The sequence below is a fragment of the Triticum urartu genome, chromosome 2 (genome assembly GCF_003073215.2).
Source record: "Triticum urartu cultivar G1812 chromosome 2, Tu2.1, whole genome shotgun sequence".
Taxonomy (NCBI): domain Eukaryota; kingdom Viridiplantae; phylum Streptophyta; class Magnoliopsida; order Poales; family Poaceae; genus Triticum; species Triticum urartu.
Window position 1 is genome coordinate 38,680,095 of NC_053023.1, and position 16,532 is coordinate 38,696,626.

The window sequence follows — 16,532 nt, forward strand, 5'->3', positions numbered from 1 at the left end:
ACTCCATATCTCGGGGTTGGCCTCTCCTTAATGCTATCTTGCTGTTGACCTACCTGACATCAATCTCTTTTGCAGGCACTTTTTCAGATAATAAAGGGCTGCAACCTTCATTATAGGATGGTGTCATTTTTCGTGGGGGGTGGGGGCCGCTGGCTATATTTTGGGACCAGGGAGTACCACATAGCGTGAGTTGTTTCTTTACCTAATAATAATAAATAAAATATTATTATTATTATTAAAAGACGAAGGCTTTCATAGTTCTTCATACATCATCCTCTTTATATCCATTAATTTTATATTAATTATAAAGATTGACGGCTAAGATTTAAAAGTAGTTTGCATAGACTTTTTTGCCTATGTACAAAAGGGCAATGTTTCCCGATAGAAAGGGCAATGTTCCCAGATAGAACCTTTCTTTGGTAAGCACGAGCTGACCAGGATCGATCTCCTACCGCATGTATCGATCGCCTAGCGCATGAAAGGATCGATCCGAACACATATTCCAAGTCCCAGTCGATCACTTTTTAAAAGAACATTCCCAATCGATCAATGCGTTCCCAGAAAAAAAACGTTGATCGTTTCCCATCGATCGCTTTAAAAAAAAGTCCCAATAGATCGATCCATCCCCAAAAAACGCCGACCGTTTCTGATCGATGGCTTAAAAAATCCAAATCGATCGCTGCGTTCCCGAAAGAGAAAATGCCCATCGTTTCCTAGCGCACGTAGACGTATTCCACGAATCAGTTCCGGCAAAAAATAACGATCAATCTTTTTTTTCATGGTTCACCAGGATCGATCTCGCAGCAGGCGCCTAGCGCACATACACATTTTTTTTGCGAGAAGCACATACACATATTCGACCGAACGATCTTCAGCAGGATTGGGTTTTTTTTTTTTGGAGAAACTGATGGATGTCTGGTTACTTTCAATGGCGGCATCTGTTTATATGGGCCACACATGATGCAATCATGCTAACTGGGCCAACTAAGCCAGCGACGAGACGCATGAGACCACTATTCTGGAAACAATTGCATGTCGGGAAGGGCTGGTCCTGGCTCGGGATCTTAACATCATCAACTTAGTAACTGGATCACTATCCTGGGAGGCTCATAACTGACAATATTATTTGTGTTTATGAGTGTTTGCACTTTATGAAGAGGTCCAAGGCAAAAACAAATAGCTCTCGTGCGCTAAAACTGGATATGATGAAGGCATATGACCGTGTGGAGTGGTTGTATCTGAAGGCTATAATGATAAAACTTGGTTTTGCTTCTGCCTGGGTTGACATTGTGATGAATATGATCTCTTCAGTATCCTTCTTAGTTCTGTTTAATGGTGAGAAATTAGACCAGTTCAAACCTTCAAGAGGTATTCGACAGGAAGATCCTATTTCCCCTTATTTGTTCTTGATTGCAGCGGAGGGCCTTTCGTGCCTTTTAAAATCCAGTTCTCAGTCATCGGTACTTGGCGAAATCAAGGTGGCACCTACAGCTCCAGCTGTTAACCACCTTTTGTTTGCAGATGACAGCCTGCTGTTTTTCAAAGCAAGTGTTGAGGGTGCAGATGCGGTATCAAACCTGCTGAATATTTATTGTGGAGCTTCGGGACAGAGGGTAAACAATGAGAAGTCTTCTATCTTCTTTAGCAGAGGGTGCCCTCAGGCGGTGCGGGATAGTGTGAAACACGATGTGAATGTTCATAAGGAGTCTTTGAGCGATAAATACTTGGGTATGCCTACTGACGTGGGACACTCAAAGAATGGTACGTTCAGATACTTGCGAGATCGCGTATGGGAAAAAAATTAAAGGGTGGATGGAGAAGTTACTCTCAGCTGCAGGAAAAGAAGTACTTATCAAATCTGTTGCCCAGGCGATTCCAGTCTACTCAATGGCCTGCTTTAGACTGCCCGGAGGTTTATGCGACAGTGTTACATCCATTATCAGGCAATTCTGGTGGGGTAGCAAACAAGGACGTCGAAAACCTGCATGGGTTTCATGGAAAACAATGACAAGACCAAAATATATGGGACGTTTGGGTTTTCGAGACCTAGAGATTTTTAACCTTGCACTCCTGTCCAGGCAAGCATGGAGACTTTTGAACAACCCTGATACGCTTAGCTCTATGATTTTAAAAGCAGCATATGAGAAACGATGGCCCTTTCGGAAGATTTGTATGTGCAGAAGATTGCAATCGCGTCGGATTGTAAGAAAGTGGTGGAAGCTATCAAGACAGGCACCTCGGCAGCATGCGGCGCAATTGTACATGAAATAAAAGAGTGTTTTGGGTTTTTTTCTTCCTGTCGGATTAGCCATGAATTTAGAATCTCTCATGTAGAGATTCACAAACTTGCAAAGCATGTGTTAACTTTGGGTATTGGCCGTCATGCTTGGTTAGGTCAACCCGGAAACCTTGTGTTCGTCCCTGTAAACATTGTGATGGATGAATAAAAAACTTTGTGGGTTTGCCTCAAAAAACAAAACTAACCTGATCGAGTTGTTGCTCAAAAAAAGATAACTAACCAATCGAGTCGAGCCTCGAGTGCAACGCACCATTGACAGAGTCTAGGCAGACGGCCAGCCGGACGACGGTGGACGGGAGCAAGCAAACATAGGGCACAACGATGCGTACGCCCTTCACCACTTCACGCACTATTGCATCCATGTGACCACGTGGTCAGCCCAGCTCGGCGTACCGTGACAGTAGCTGGTAAGTTTGCAAGACGGACATGAAGAGAAGAGGCTAGCAAATACAAACGGTAGACATATATATTTTTTAAAAATTTAAATAGTACAACGAAACAATCCTCTACAACTTCGCCAAGAATATCTACCTTGATTCTCACCATGATCAGCCCTTAATTTGACTAAAAAGTTATCCTTTTTTCGAGTAGTCTGCAGGTTACAAATAATAGAGTATATGTAAGGTTTTTTTAATAATAGAAAAGAATGGCTAGGGAACAGTCGGCTGAATTTGTTTTTTAGATCATCAGTTGATTTGTTCCCGGCAATTGGATGCAAAAGGAAGCGTCAGATCTTCTTCTTCTACCTCCTTAAAAACGTTCATCGTCTTCCTCCTCATGATCTCAGTCTGAACCACCTGCCTCCACCACCGTAGCCGGCAATGCTCTAGTGATTGCCCCGCCCTCCCATCGACCTCCCACACCACCATGTTGGCCACCGCCCCCACCCATCCCTCCAAAGCCGGCGAACTATCCAGTTTGTTTGGCTAACTTGCACCCCCTGCACCCTAAGATAGGCAAGGAGGTTGTGCTTCCCGTGCACCATAAGATAGACAAGGAGGCCGGTGTTCCCCCCTGCACCCTAAGATAGATAAGATAATACCTGCCACCGGCGACCTCGGTGCTCTGCAGCTGCTGCTTCCTCCTCCACTGAGAAAATAAATTCTAATTATATGCGACTGACATCCAACAAAATTGACAATAGAAATTGTAGTTTCACGCCATCAAAGACGAAGATGGTTGGTGACCTTGTCTCCGAGCATGGGATGTAGTTGATCAATCCATGTCCATGCTCTCTGTTTTCTCCCGTTACAATGCACGAGCATATGTTCTAGTTCTTTAGAAAAGGAGGAAGACCTCCTGCCTCTGCATCTAGGCATGCATGCAACCACTTTGTTAATTATTCACAAAGAACTTACACAGTAATACATCAGTACATCTGAAGACATCATCTTGGCAACTTCTATCGCTACTCCTATCCACTTGATGAAAGGGTGCGGATAGTCCGAGTTGAATACCAAACAGACCTCACACGATAGCATAACATCTAAAACGGGAGGTCCCAACCACCACGAAGTATAAATATTATTTTACATCACATAACTAGCATTACATTAATCATTGCACACTCGCGGAAGCAAATATGTGCCTTCATGTCTAGTAAAACTGTGACACTCGCGAAAGTAAAGAAAAAAAATGTTTTTTTTCCTTTTTTGGGGAGCACAGTTGTGCCCCTCCCAAGAGCAAACTTGTGCCTACAGGAGAAGCAAATGCATCCTCTCGTGAAAGAGAAAAGAAAAAGAAAACCAGAAAACAATTGCCCAAACACCTAGGAAAAACCGGCAAAAACTGAAAAGCCAAAAGAATTCGAAAAAAATCATATAAATCCTGAAAACACGTACAAATAAGTAAAATAAAATGAAATTCTTAGGAAAGGCCCATCATGCAACATGTGCCGGCCACCCAATCTACTTCTGCGGGCGTAGTCGTTGTCATCGCTTGCGGCGTGGCCCTCGCCACGCAGTTTCTGCTCGCCACCAAGCTGGCCGTCTAATAGCTTACTGTAATAAGTTTGTGATGAACCTAAAAGTGGTGAGCAAAAAAACGCAAATCATCAGTGTGTGTGTGTGGGGGGGGGGGGGGGCAAATGCTACAAAATCTCTAATCTAAGCCCCCTGAAAAAATTCTGCAGCACCCCCTGCCCCCAACATAGCTCCGCCACTGGACACCAGGGGCAAGGACGGGATAACTAAAAGGCACATCTCGGAATCTGTCGGTGATTGGGCCATCTTTCAACATCACCGGGGTCATGAATGGCCTGGTCGGCAAGCAACAACCTCCTTGCTGGCCCACTGGACGCCATGGTGGGCAAACAGGCACTCGACTGTTGTCTCGAGGTGGCGGCGTTCATTGGCGCTAGGTCATATATTTATATTCTTATCCTTAAAAACATATTTATATTGTTTGTTTCTCAAAAAACAATAAGGAGAAACAAGATGAAAGTTGGTTCAGGCAAGGCGTTCTACTGATAGACTAAGTCTATCGACAAGGGTAGCAGATCAGTTGATGTCGTAGTCACATGGAAAGTAGCACTACTGTATGGCTACATAGAGGACCACCATGTATAGAGGTACTTCTGGCTCTCGATTGTAACCCTATTATAATGCATTACCACTCATTTGATGTCGCGAAGAAATGCCGAACTTTGTAGCCAAGACCCTAAAGTTGTGATTTTGTTACAAACAAGGCTAAAATTTTGACAAGTCAGTGCCAAATTTTCGCTAGAAATTTCAGTAGCATAACGCGTTTGGGAGAATACAAATCAACAATGATATATAACTGAGATATCACGTATGAGAGTAGAAATACAACTTGTGTGTTTTGCCTCCTATACATCAATATCAGGATCGATGATTTTTAAGAGCTACTATACCTACTATCCATCCTACCAACACAATTGGCAATTCTGAAAACAACAAAGACAAACTAACAAATCTTGACGACGACGAACGGCTTCATCCATCATCATGGCCTTGGGCTTCACCACGACGACATCCGTCCATCCTTCTTTAGTCACACAAGTTGCCGTGATCCCGGTTGCCGCCACAGGAGCGCCTCTGCTGTCGCTGCCGTCACACATGTCGCCGGGATCCCACCGCTCCTTGCCGCCAGATCACCGCCATACCATGCGCCGCCGCCAGGAGATCTCGCCACCACTGCACGAGGGAGAAGGCCCCGCCGACGTCACAGGTCTTTCTTCGTAAAATATTAAGATGATATGCCGGCTCAGTTTTTCGAAGATACTCATAGGGATAGGGTGTGTGTGCGCGTTAGGTGAGTTATATTATTGGAAAAAAGTTTTTTTAGAATGTATCCCTATCTCTGCCTAATAATAAAAGGGATATTTTTTCTTACCACCGTAATTTCATCCACCTTTCTTCCGTTGTTGGTGCCTTCGTCCATCCGTCAGAACGGTTTGTAGCGCACCTAGGAATCGAGCCATGATAAGGAATGAACTGACACGTAGATAAAGTAAGTTGGAGATCTTGGCCTGCAGACGCGCCTTACAAGTAGCTCAGGAAATCAATACAGGGAAGATACATGTCGAGCTGGACTCTCAAAGGATGGTACAGATGCTAAATCATCCACAGATGGAGATGTCATGTGCAGGGCCGTGGATACAGGAAATCAGAGTATTTAACAAAAAACTACCACATTTCGTCGAACTGTGCCTACAAACTACCATTTTATAAATTTATGCCGAAAACTACCACTTTTTGATTAGTTTTTTTTCAAAAAACACTAGTGACTGCTTCGGCCGAAATTAAACATGATTATGACAGGGTTAGCCCACATGTAGGCGCTGACATGGCACAGTAGTCAACTCCGTTAGATTGACCGTTATGTTCACCGTTATGACATGTGGGGTCCGTATGTTAGTGTTAGTAAAATTTCTCAAGTTTTTAATGAACATACTAATTACTTTTTTTTCTGAGAAACAAGTACTAAATACAACTAGTTAGGCTAATCTAACCACGCGGGCAAAGTGGTAAGTGGCCCATCTAATCCTAACAAATCACTAACCTATCCCTAACCTACCCATTAACCCATCACCTAACAAAATCTTACCGCTCGCGCCGCTCTGCCCAGGCCATCAGTGGCCGCGCCGCCGGAGTACTGCCGGCCGAGACGCGCCGTGGGGAGGCCCAGGCCACTGCCCTGTGGCACATGGTGCCTGCAGGTCGCGCCGCGGGGAGGCCCAGGCCGCCGCCCCTATGGCTCGCCTCTCCAGATGCGGCCGCGCCATAACTCTCCTCCTCGCGCCGACGAGGCCACCGGCCATCCCCCGTCCATCCGTCATGTCCAGAAGATCCGCCACCTCGCGCCGGTCATCTCCACGGAAGAACTTGTCCGCGGCTGCACTGCACCAACCGAATGAAGTCGTCTTCCTCGCCGGCACCCGAAGACCAAAACCGTCGATTCGTCGTCTACAGAGCCTCCTCGGCCTCGAAGCCAACGCCATACGATGCGTTGTGAGCTTCCACATCTTTTCCCTTTGCTCTAGCTGTTGTGTTGGGTTCCGTAGTCATCGTTCCACGAGCTCCGAGCTCCGGCCGCCGCCATGGCCAACGAGCTCGATGCTCCAGAGTTCCTCTGCTCGAACCCGTTGCACACGTGCGCTCCTAGCGTTCCCATAAACCAGTAGTGCCGCTTAGTTTGCTCACCAGCCAGCCACAACCTCACGCCCGTGCACAGCCGAGCTCCGCCACCGTTTGAGCTTGCCACCGCCGCTACAGGCCGCCCCAGCACCAGCCGCTGCCACCTTTAGACCCGCGCACCGCGAGCTCTCCAACCAGCCTAGCCGCACGAGCAGCCATCACCAGGAACGGCCGGACGAGCTCCAGCACAAGGTGTTTGTTAAAATTCAAGAGAGAGGAGGAAGAAGAGGGTTGGCGTGTGGGCCCCATTTGTAATAACGGTCAAAGTTAACGGTCAACCTGACTAGTGGGCCCATCCTGTCAGAAAGACGTTTATAAGAGGTGAATCGGGCATTTTCCTGACATGGTAGTTTTTAGTCAAAGATTAGTGAAAACATGGTAATTTTCAGCATAAATTTGTAAGTGGTAATTTGTAGGCACGGTTCGATGAAATGTGGTAGTTTTTCGTTAAATACTCCAGGAAATCAAGACGTTGTTGCATTCATTCACTAGTTTTAAGGTATCATGGGTTGGTTGTTCAGCTAATGTTGTCGCGCATAGATTAGCTAAAGTAGGTGTAGGTGATGAGCTTTGTAAGGTTTGATTGGGGTTACCCGAGACTATGTATTTGAAGTAATCTCATATGAGATTCCGAGTGTTCTCGATTAAATAAATGCAGCAATGTTGATCCTCAAAAAATCAGATGAGATTCCGAGTGTTCTCGATTAAATAAATGCAGCAATGTTGATCCTCAAAAAAAAGTAAGTTACCCTCTCACACACATCTCCCATCGCCATCCTTTTTTTACGTCCTCACGTACATGGAATATAAATCAGAACGTTTTCTCCGGGTTAGATACGAAACGATTCAGGATCTACGTTTATAAATACGGTTTTGCTATTTTACAGTCGACTGTTTTTCAATTTGTTGTCATTCAATTTCTTGTCCGTCTGATCTCGCACTAAGATTCACGCTGAGAACTCTGATTTTCAGGGTGGGTTTCTTTGTAGGGTGCGTTATTATTTTGGGCTAGCCCGTTAGCGCCCTCGGGGTCTCTCGGTTCCTTTTCATTTCCCCCCAATTTTTCCCTATTTCATTTTAGGTGGCATTGTTTCGATGAGGCAGAGGGGCAGAGAGGAGGCGCTTGAGCGGCGGAGGACAGGAGGCCATTCCGTCGGGTTCATGGCGTTTCCAGCCGCCTCTCTGCTCGAATTTGATTTTCCCTTTGATTCTCGTCTCCCCCGGTTGGGTCTTCCTCTCTCTCCCTCTTTCTCGCATTCGATTTGCCCTGTCTCTGTTCGTGTAGCTTCTAGATCTAGGGCTGTCGATTGTTGGTAGTCGTTTTTTATGCGTTGTTGTTGGTTTTGTGTGCTATGTGATTTCTATTATAGGTGCATGCTGCCGTGTTGTTGTAGTCCGCCATTTTGCTCCCCTCCTGCCCGCCTAAGATGTGTGTTTTGTGTTGTTAGTCATTGGTGTAGCCACTGGTAGGTGGGTGTTCTAGGTCATCTGATGGTTGTGGTCGCTCCTCCCTGCTAATTTGTTTGTTCTACTGTAGATGAAGAGCCGTAGAGGTAGGCGATTTTGTAGTTGTAGCGCTGGATTCCCCTGTTTTCTGGTGGCCAGGGTGTCTAATCCGCATGCATTTTTTGTATGTAGATGTAGTTGTACATGGTCTGGCTTAGGATCCTGCTGGCTTATGCAATGTAGATGTAGTTTGTCATTTGTAGTTTGATTTTGGCTGACCCTTTGCTATGTAGATGTAGGTGTTATTTGTTTCATTTTCCTGCTCATGTTAGCTCTTGTAGTCCCTGAATCCCTCTTGATTTTTGTTGTCAGATGTAGGTGTTTAGTTTCCATGGTTTCATGCTAATATACCCCAGAATTTCTCTGAATTTGTGTGTACTAGGTCTGTAGTGCTGATGTAGGCCTGTAGTGTTGTTCCAGTATTAGCAAGAATCACAGTGTAATCTTATCAGAATTTGAGTGTAATGCATATGCTTCTTTATTGTAATTACAGCGCAATATACCCTAGAGTTATAGTGTAATTTAGCTCAGATCTGCACTGTAATATGCGTAAAATTGCACTGTAATTTTCCGACTCCAAATTTACAGTGTAATTTACCCCAGATTTTCACTGTTTTTATGCTTTAGGACTGTAATTGTTGCATGGTTACACTTTATTATTTAGTAGTTTTATACTGTAATTTGCATGGTTAAGTGCTGTAATTGTTGTAGGGCTTTTGGTTTTTTTGTTTTATAGATTACTTTCAGTTGCTTCATCACTGTAATTTATCAAAGATTTTCTCTGTAATTTATACGCTACAAGTCTGTAATTGTTATATGTTTCATATATATTACAGTGATTTACAGCAGATTCTTGGTATTCTTCAGTTAGCTTCAGTAATGAATTGTTGTATGGCTTACACTGTATTTTACTACAGATTTACACTGTAATTTGAATGCCTCGGCACTATAATGTTTGTAGGTTTATGTCAGATGGATTACAGTGAATTTTACTGCAGATTTACACTGTAATTTCAATGCTTTAGCACTGTAATTATTGTAGGTTTATGTCAAATATATTACAGTGGATTTTACTACCGATTTACCTTGTAGTATGACATGGGTACTTAGTACTTACAGTGTAAGTTCACCAGTTTTTACAAGTGCAAATACCTGATAATAACAGTGCAATTCTAGGGGATTTCCAGTGTAATTCGTGGGATATATGACTATAATTCGTGGGTGTTTACAGTGTAACTTTATGAGTAATACGATTGTAAATCCTTGTGAGTTCCTTTGTATTTTACAGTGTAAATCCACTATATGTTTTTTTCAGGGTTGTAGTGTAATTTCCATGCCTTTGCTATTGTAATTTTTGACATAAGACAGCAAAATTTTTGTATTTCTAGAGTTTTACAATCGCTAGCTATCACACATTCCGGAGTCTCCTGCTGTCTCTGGAATTTCTTTGTAACTAGTTTCTCTGATGGTTCTTTTTAAAGTTGTTTTTCTCATGTAATAGGTCAAGCGTGGTGAAGGCCTGAAGGGGGTGAAGAAGTGGTGAAACTGGTGAAGGGGGTCAAGAATTGGTGAATGGCAGCTGTTCGGTGTGTTTTGTGGACCCTCCTTTTCTGTTTTTGTGAAACTGGGTTGTGGTCCAGGTTTAGTTGAATCGGGTTTATTTCCTGACCCGTTTTATTTTTGAAATAGAGCTACATACAACGTTGGTGGGGTAGATTTTGGACATATAAGTGACATCTGCTTATTAGTCAGAAAATTTGAATGTTCTTCAATTGTAAAACAGTCAAATGCTAAATAGACACTCCCAAATACTATAAATATACCGGAACCGACACAACCCTATTATCATGATCAAACGTATTGGTCTCAATGCCGCCATCGCCTTCAACGCCAAGATCCGCTGCCCCTCACGCGGGTGTAGAATTGTAGATGCGTCCATCTAGACGCCGCCGTCTTCAACAACGAGATTTGCATCTTTTTGTGTGCCCTCCATCGCCTCCCTTCTTTAGTTTTTGCAGCCGTCAACCTGCACGCCGTGAACGCGCATGCCTACTGCTGAGTGCTGACCCACTCCCGACCTTCACTGCAACAAGGCAGACGGTCCAACCACCCAGGTTTGACGTTGGCGGCCACTGCTGAAGAATCGAGTGCTGCCCAAACAACGAGAAGAGTGACGGATCCATGTCCCTCTTCGGCGTCAACGTCAGCGACAGCAACGCCGCAACACGGTTCGACCTCAGCGTGCTCAACCGCACCGGGAAGCCGGCGTCTTGCACTAAAGCCTTGAAACTCTCGGCCGACGGCAGCTCGACCTGGGGCTGGGAGTGTTTTGCCGAACGCTCGTGAGAGAGAGAGTGTGGAGCTGAGGAAAGAGATACACGCGAGGTGCAGGAAGTTTTGTGCTGCCTAAATCGCAGCGTTTTTACCTCGCGGCCAGCTTGCTGAACTACCTCCTGGCCGGGCAGCTCGCTTTGATCCGTAACAGCAGCGCCATCCCACGACTTCATCACACAGCGCAAGTACGAACCAGGAGAAAAACAACGAGAGAAGGAGTACGTGCATGGGACACTCCTCCACAAGCTACGTGCATTTGCAGATCACATCAACAGCCATGCATATACATTATTTAAATAGAAAACAAAACAAAACTGTACGGCTATGAACTTAGCTTAGCTTACTCCAACAGGGAGTGGGACCGCGTATCTCGCAGCGCGAGCCAGGGTAGGTGATTTTGGATTATTATTACTATTATTATCTGATAAAGAGAGTCACCTCTCCGATTTGCTTTAATAGAAACCACCAAGTCTTTACAAGCAAACAAAGAAATAAAGGCGAACGATGCATGATCAGAGGAAGGTGATTTAAGATTAGCTAGCTCTTAGGATTTTTTGGTTGTGGTCACCCGGCTCTACGTGTGTCCGATCACCCTAAGTATGACCTCGGGGTGTCCGCCACGGCAGCTGAACGGCCATCCCCCAGGAGCCGTCCGCATTCATCTCCCTTGGTGTACCATGCTACGATTCTGCCGCCCTGCGATGCTACAACGCAGTACTGATACAGCTCGCCTTCCATGTCCCCGGTAATTGGCCTTCAATTTCTATTACTTCGGTTCGTTGTCTTCTACTCCCTCTGTACCGTAATATTTGTATTTCAATATGGTAGCTAAATGTAAAATGTATTTCAATACTAATAAGTTGATAGCATAACTGGTAGCAATGAGATTCTCTTTGGCATGCGATTCATTAGAAATCTTCTCTATTAACAATAGTTTTTAACCTTTGAAATAGACATAAGGTTGACAATGAATTTGTTTCTTGTAGGTTGTCACTTATGATTCAACCGTTAGTTTTATTTTAAACTATTACTGTTTATTGTTGGAAGCTTCCAGTTCTGAAATACAATATGAAAACTAATATGGTTGGTGAAACTATTAGTCTCATGCTTATCACTGTAGTCTGCCTAAGCTGATATTGAGAAGAGTGCAATGCTTAGTAATTAGTATCGTGTTCTGATTAAATTCAATCGCATGCTTTCAGTTTTGGACATTTTAGCTAAAAATATAAAGGAGAGTTACTAAATATCATACTTCTTTTTTTTTGATAAAAGGAATATATTAATATCACGGAGATACCAATTACATCCGGCCTCTGCAACAACGCAATATCATAAAGACATTATGGATGCACGCAACCAAAAGACAATAAAAAAGAAAAAGAAAAAAGTGTTCTTGCAACAATGATCAATTCCTCGTAGCTACAGCACGAACCACCACCTAGACAACACCCAAAGTCCTAATTCTCCAAAAACGACGCCTCCAAAAAGGAAATGGTGTAGAACCACCGTCATCGCCCGATCCTAGATCTTAGGTTTTCACCCTGGAGAAGATTTGCGCTCTCAAAACAATGCCTTCAACAAGGTCGCCGCCAGTCACAACCAATTAAAGCCAAACCTTGGGCTTTCACCCGAAAGCTAAGACTCTGTACTCCGCCTGTGTTGCCGCCCCCACTTGCCGATGCCGCTGTCATGAGTCACAAATCACCAAGCAAAGTCCTTATCGCCGCGAAGACTCGATCCGCTATTAAAAGACCTCTGATCTCAGCCACCATGACGTTCTCTGTCACTGTCTTCACCATGGAAATCGAAATACCAACATGTCCCATACTGTCAACAGATAACGAAGCTTCGTGTGACACTCTTCTAAAGCCACTTGGGCTGAAATAGGGGCGCACATGACCGAATCCAATCCGATCTAGAAATCTACAGGCGTCAAGCACCCAATGAAAATCTCCAACGGAGCATTCTGGAACTCGTCAATGGCCAGATCCATGAGGATCGGCAACCGGCAGAACACCATCTTAGAGCAAAAAGAACCGAAAGACCGCGCCACCCGCCCGCTCCCAACAGTAGGCCGGAGATCTCGGCGGGCACCACCGCCACCACCCGCACCACACGGAGATGAGTAGCTCAGCCGCACCGAGCCCCCCAAACCAGACGTCATGCCGCCCTCGCGGCCACATCGGCAGTCGTGGTCGCAGGACGTACATGGCCGAACTGGAGCCTGGAAGGCAGACAAGACGGCACCTTCCGAGGATACCCATTGAGTACAGCCATGCGACAAACCGGACTCCATCGCCAGGGAGCCTTCGCAGAGAATGCCTGATGCCGCGCCGGGATCCGAAGCCGCTGCCATCCAGTCGGGGAGGACTTGCCGCTGACGCATGCTGCTACACTGCCATGCATCCATGCACGCCTAGGGCGCTGCTCCGCCTAGCCGTTGCTCGAAAACGAGCACCGCACCGACTTAGCCACCATGCCATCTTGTGCCTTAGCCCTGAAGAGAAGGCCTCACCGCCGCCGTCACCGCGTGGGCTTTGCCCGGCGGCCCCCCTGTGGCGGCGGCGAGGGGAAGATCAGGCCGAAGGTAGACTCCCCGGCGGCTGGCTGGGCGCCCCGGTGCAGCCCCTTGGAGCCACACGGGAGCGGGGGTTGGTGAGATCCGAGGATCATACTTCTTACATGCCTGTCTTTATTTTCTAAGCACTTCGTGTTATCTTCTTATATGTTGAATTAATTAACCTTGGACTCATAAATCATTTTGTTAACTTGTTTCATAACATGTTTTTCTATATAACTAAATCAAATTTTCTCCGTTGCAACGCACGGGCATATGTGCTAATTATTTAAAAAGGTGGGAAGCGTTCCTTACAACAAAAATGACCAGACACATGGTCCACGGTGTTATACAACGGAAACAATCTCATCAAACCAAACAAAATAAATCGAATCAATCTGTGGTTGGATGGTTAGAGGGACAGGGTATCCCCAGCCCACCAGGGTTCAAAAGTCCTGGTGCTCGCATTATTCCTGAATTTATTTTAGAATTTCCGGCGATGCGCTTTCAGTGCAAGGAGACGTTCACATCGACGACGAGACGCCTACACACCCTACCTCTATGAGCATCTCCGAGAGACTGAGTCGACATACTCCCTCCGGTCCTTTTTACTCTGCATATTAGGTTTGTCTGAAATCAATCTCATCCAACTTTGACCAAGTTTATATAAAAAATTATAGACATTCACATAACAACACCAATATCATTAGATTCATCTTGGAATATATTTTTATATTATATTTACTAGATATTATAGATGCTAATAGTTTCTAATATAAATTTGGTCAAACTTAGTAAAGTTTGACTTTCGGCAAATCCAATGTGCAGAGTAAAAAGGACCGGAGGGAGTATCATCTAGAGATTTTACGAAGAAATGCGAGCACCATGACTTAAACGCTGATGAACTGGAATACCACTATTCTCCTAATCATTCAACCACATCGCAAAGATCTTCCAGTTTACAGTATATCTCACACCGATTACAAGTACTAGTAGAACGCCCGTGCGTTGCTACGGGCCACAATGCATAAGAATGAATTTGTCTTCATAAAATTTATCCATCTGGACTACCTTAAATACATCCTATATATGAAGGAGACAATAATCCTAGACGCACTTACAAGAGTTTTAGAAAATCTCATTTTAACTAATCTTTCTCCCCCTGATTTCCAGCCGGGGTTGGCCCCATCCTTTCCTGATCTTAAATCCTATTGGTCCACAGTCGATAATCCGTTGAACCCGTAAAAGAACTTCCCGTAGATGTAGTAGCATCACTCTGAAGGGGAAATATGGTTATCCAGACTATCCGACTGTTATCACCAACACGTGGTCTCAACCCAAAAAACCCCACCACAAGATGCACTCTCTTTTTTCTGCCAGACCGTCCCCTTACTATTCGTTTTCCTGCCATAGCGAGACATCTCTTTTTTTGTTGAAGCCCTCACCTTTAAAAACATGTCTAACATGTAACGTTAGGATCATCGTGCATGTCATGTGACCCTTTTTATGGTAGATAACTTTTCTTCTTCCTACTTCTCCAATAAAAAATAGTATATTTTTAATAGAAGGATAAACATATTGCGCCATAAAGCAAATGCAATCAGTGCATGTCATGTGACCTTGTCGTCTTTTATGGTAGATAACTTTTCTTCTACTCACTATCTCTGCCTTGGAACCGCCCTTCTCTAATAAAAAATAGGGTTTTTATCATTTATGCCACTAATTATGTCCTACTACTCAGTTTTGCCATTAGAAGTTACAACTGCTCAAAAATGCCATCAATCCATGAGATGCTTGCTCAAAAATGCCATTAGATATCTCAAAAATGCCATCGTTCTGTTAGATGTTTGCTCAAAAATGCCATTAGACATAGTTATTTTTACGTCAAACCCGTTGACCATGTTCTATGACAAAAATAAGCCTAGACCCACATGTCAGTTCTCTCTATCTCACAATGATATGTGTGGCCCCACTTGTCAGGAGTAACCAAGCAAATAATTTTACGGGAAAATAAGAACGCTGTTGGGATCAAGTGGGCCCCATACTTTATTGTAGTGAGATAGAGGGAGAGCTGGCATGTTGGTTCATAGGTATTTATGTCATTATAACATGGCAACAAAGATTTGAGATCACAATAATGATGTTTAGTGGCATTTTTGAGCATGTGTCTAATGAAGCGATGGCATTTTTGAGCAGTTGAAATTTCTAGTGGCAAAACTGAGTAGTGGGACACAACCGGTGGCATAACTGATAAAAACCCTAAAAAATAATACATTTTTCATAGCAGGATAAACGTATTGCAAAATCCATCATATCTCCACATCTCGACTCATTTTTTTCAGATTCATCTCGACTAATATTACAACCACTGCCGTGGCATTTGGTCCTTTTTGAATCCTTGTCGATAGTATTCCTTGTAGAATAATATTTTCATTACCAGACGTCAATAATTTCTCACAGTCCAAGAGTGTCAGCTCCTTACTGACATGTAGTACTTTACATGTATTAAAATTTAAAAGGGATAGGAGTTTCTTTGCTTCACATAGCCTCTGTAGAAACATAATGACTAAAATACTTATAAATCTAATGGTTCCAATAAATAGAAATTCAGGGATAGGAGTTTCTACAGGTTGGACGGTGGTACCATCCATATAATTCATCTGAGCAGTACCTAGTGACTTGTTTCACAATCAAGTAGTTCTAGAAGCCCCTTAAAGCAACAACAAAGATATTTCATAGATCACCAACTTACAGTTTGTGAACCATAGCACTATAGAAGTAACTCACCATACTCTCCCTACTCCCCGCGAAAATCAATCCTTGTTCCCTCCCCATGGAGCATGGAACATATACATTAGCAGTTCATGTTCACTCCTTAAATGGTCATTCAGAGAAGCATGTAGCCTGCTGCAAAAATATAGTAAATCCTGTCCAAAGCAACAATCTCTAAGATACAACCATATCTAGTTCAAATGCAATAAAAAATTTAGTGCTTGTGTTTCCAACAACAAATGTTAACATCTCTGGCTATGTTACTTTGAAACGAGATATCTGCTACGGAGTTCATGAAATATATTTTGCAGTTAATAGCTCATCCAAGTTAAGTACATGTATAGACATGAACAAAGCAATGTAAAGGCCATACAGTGATAATCACAAATCTTCGGCATATCACCTT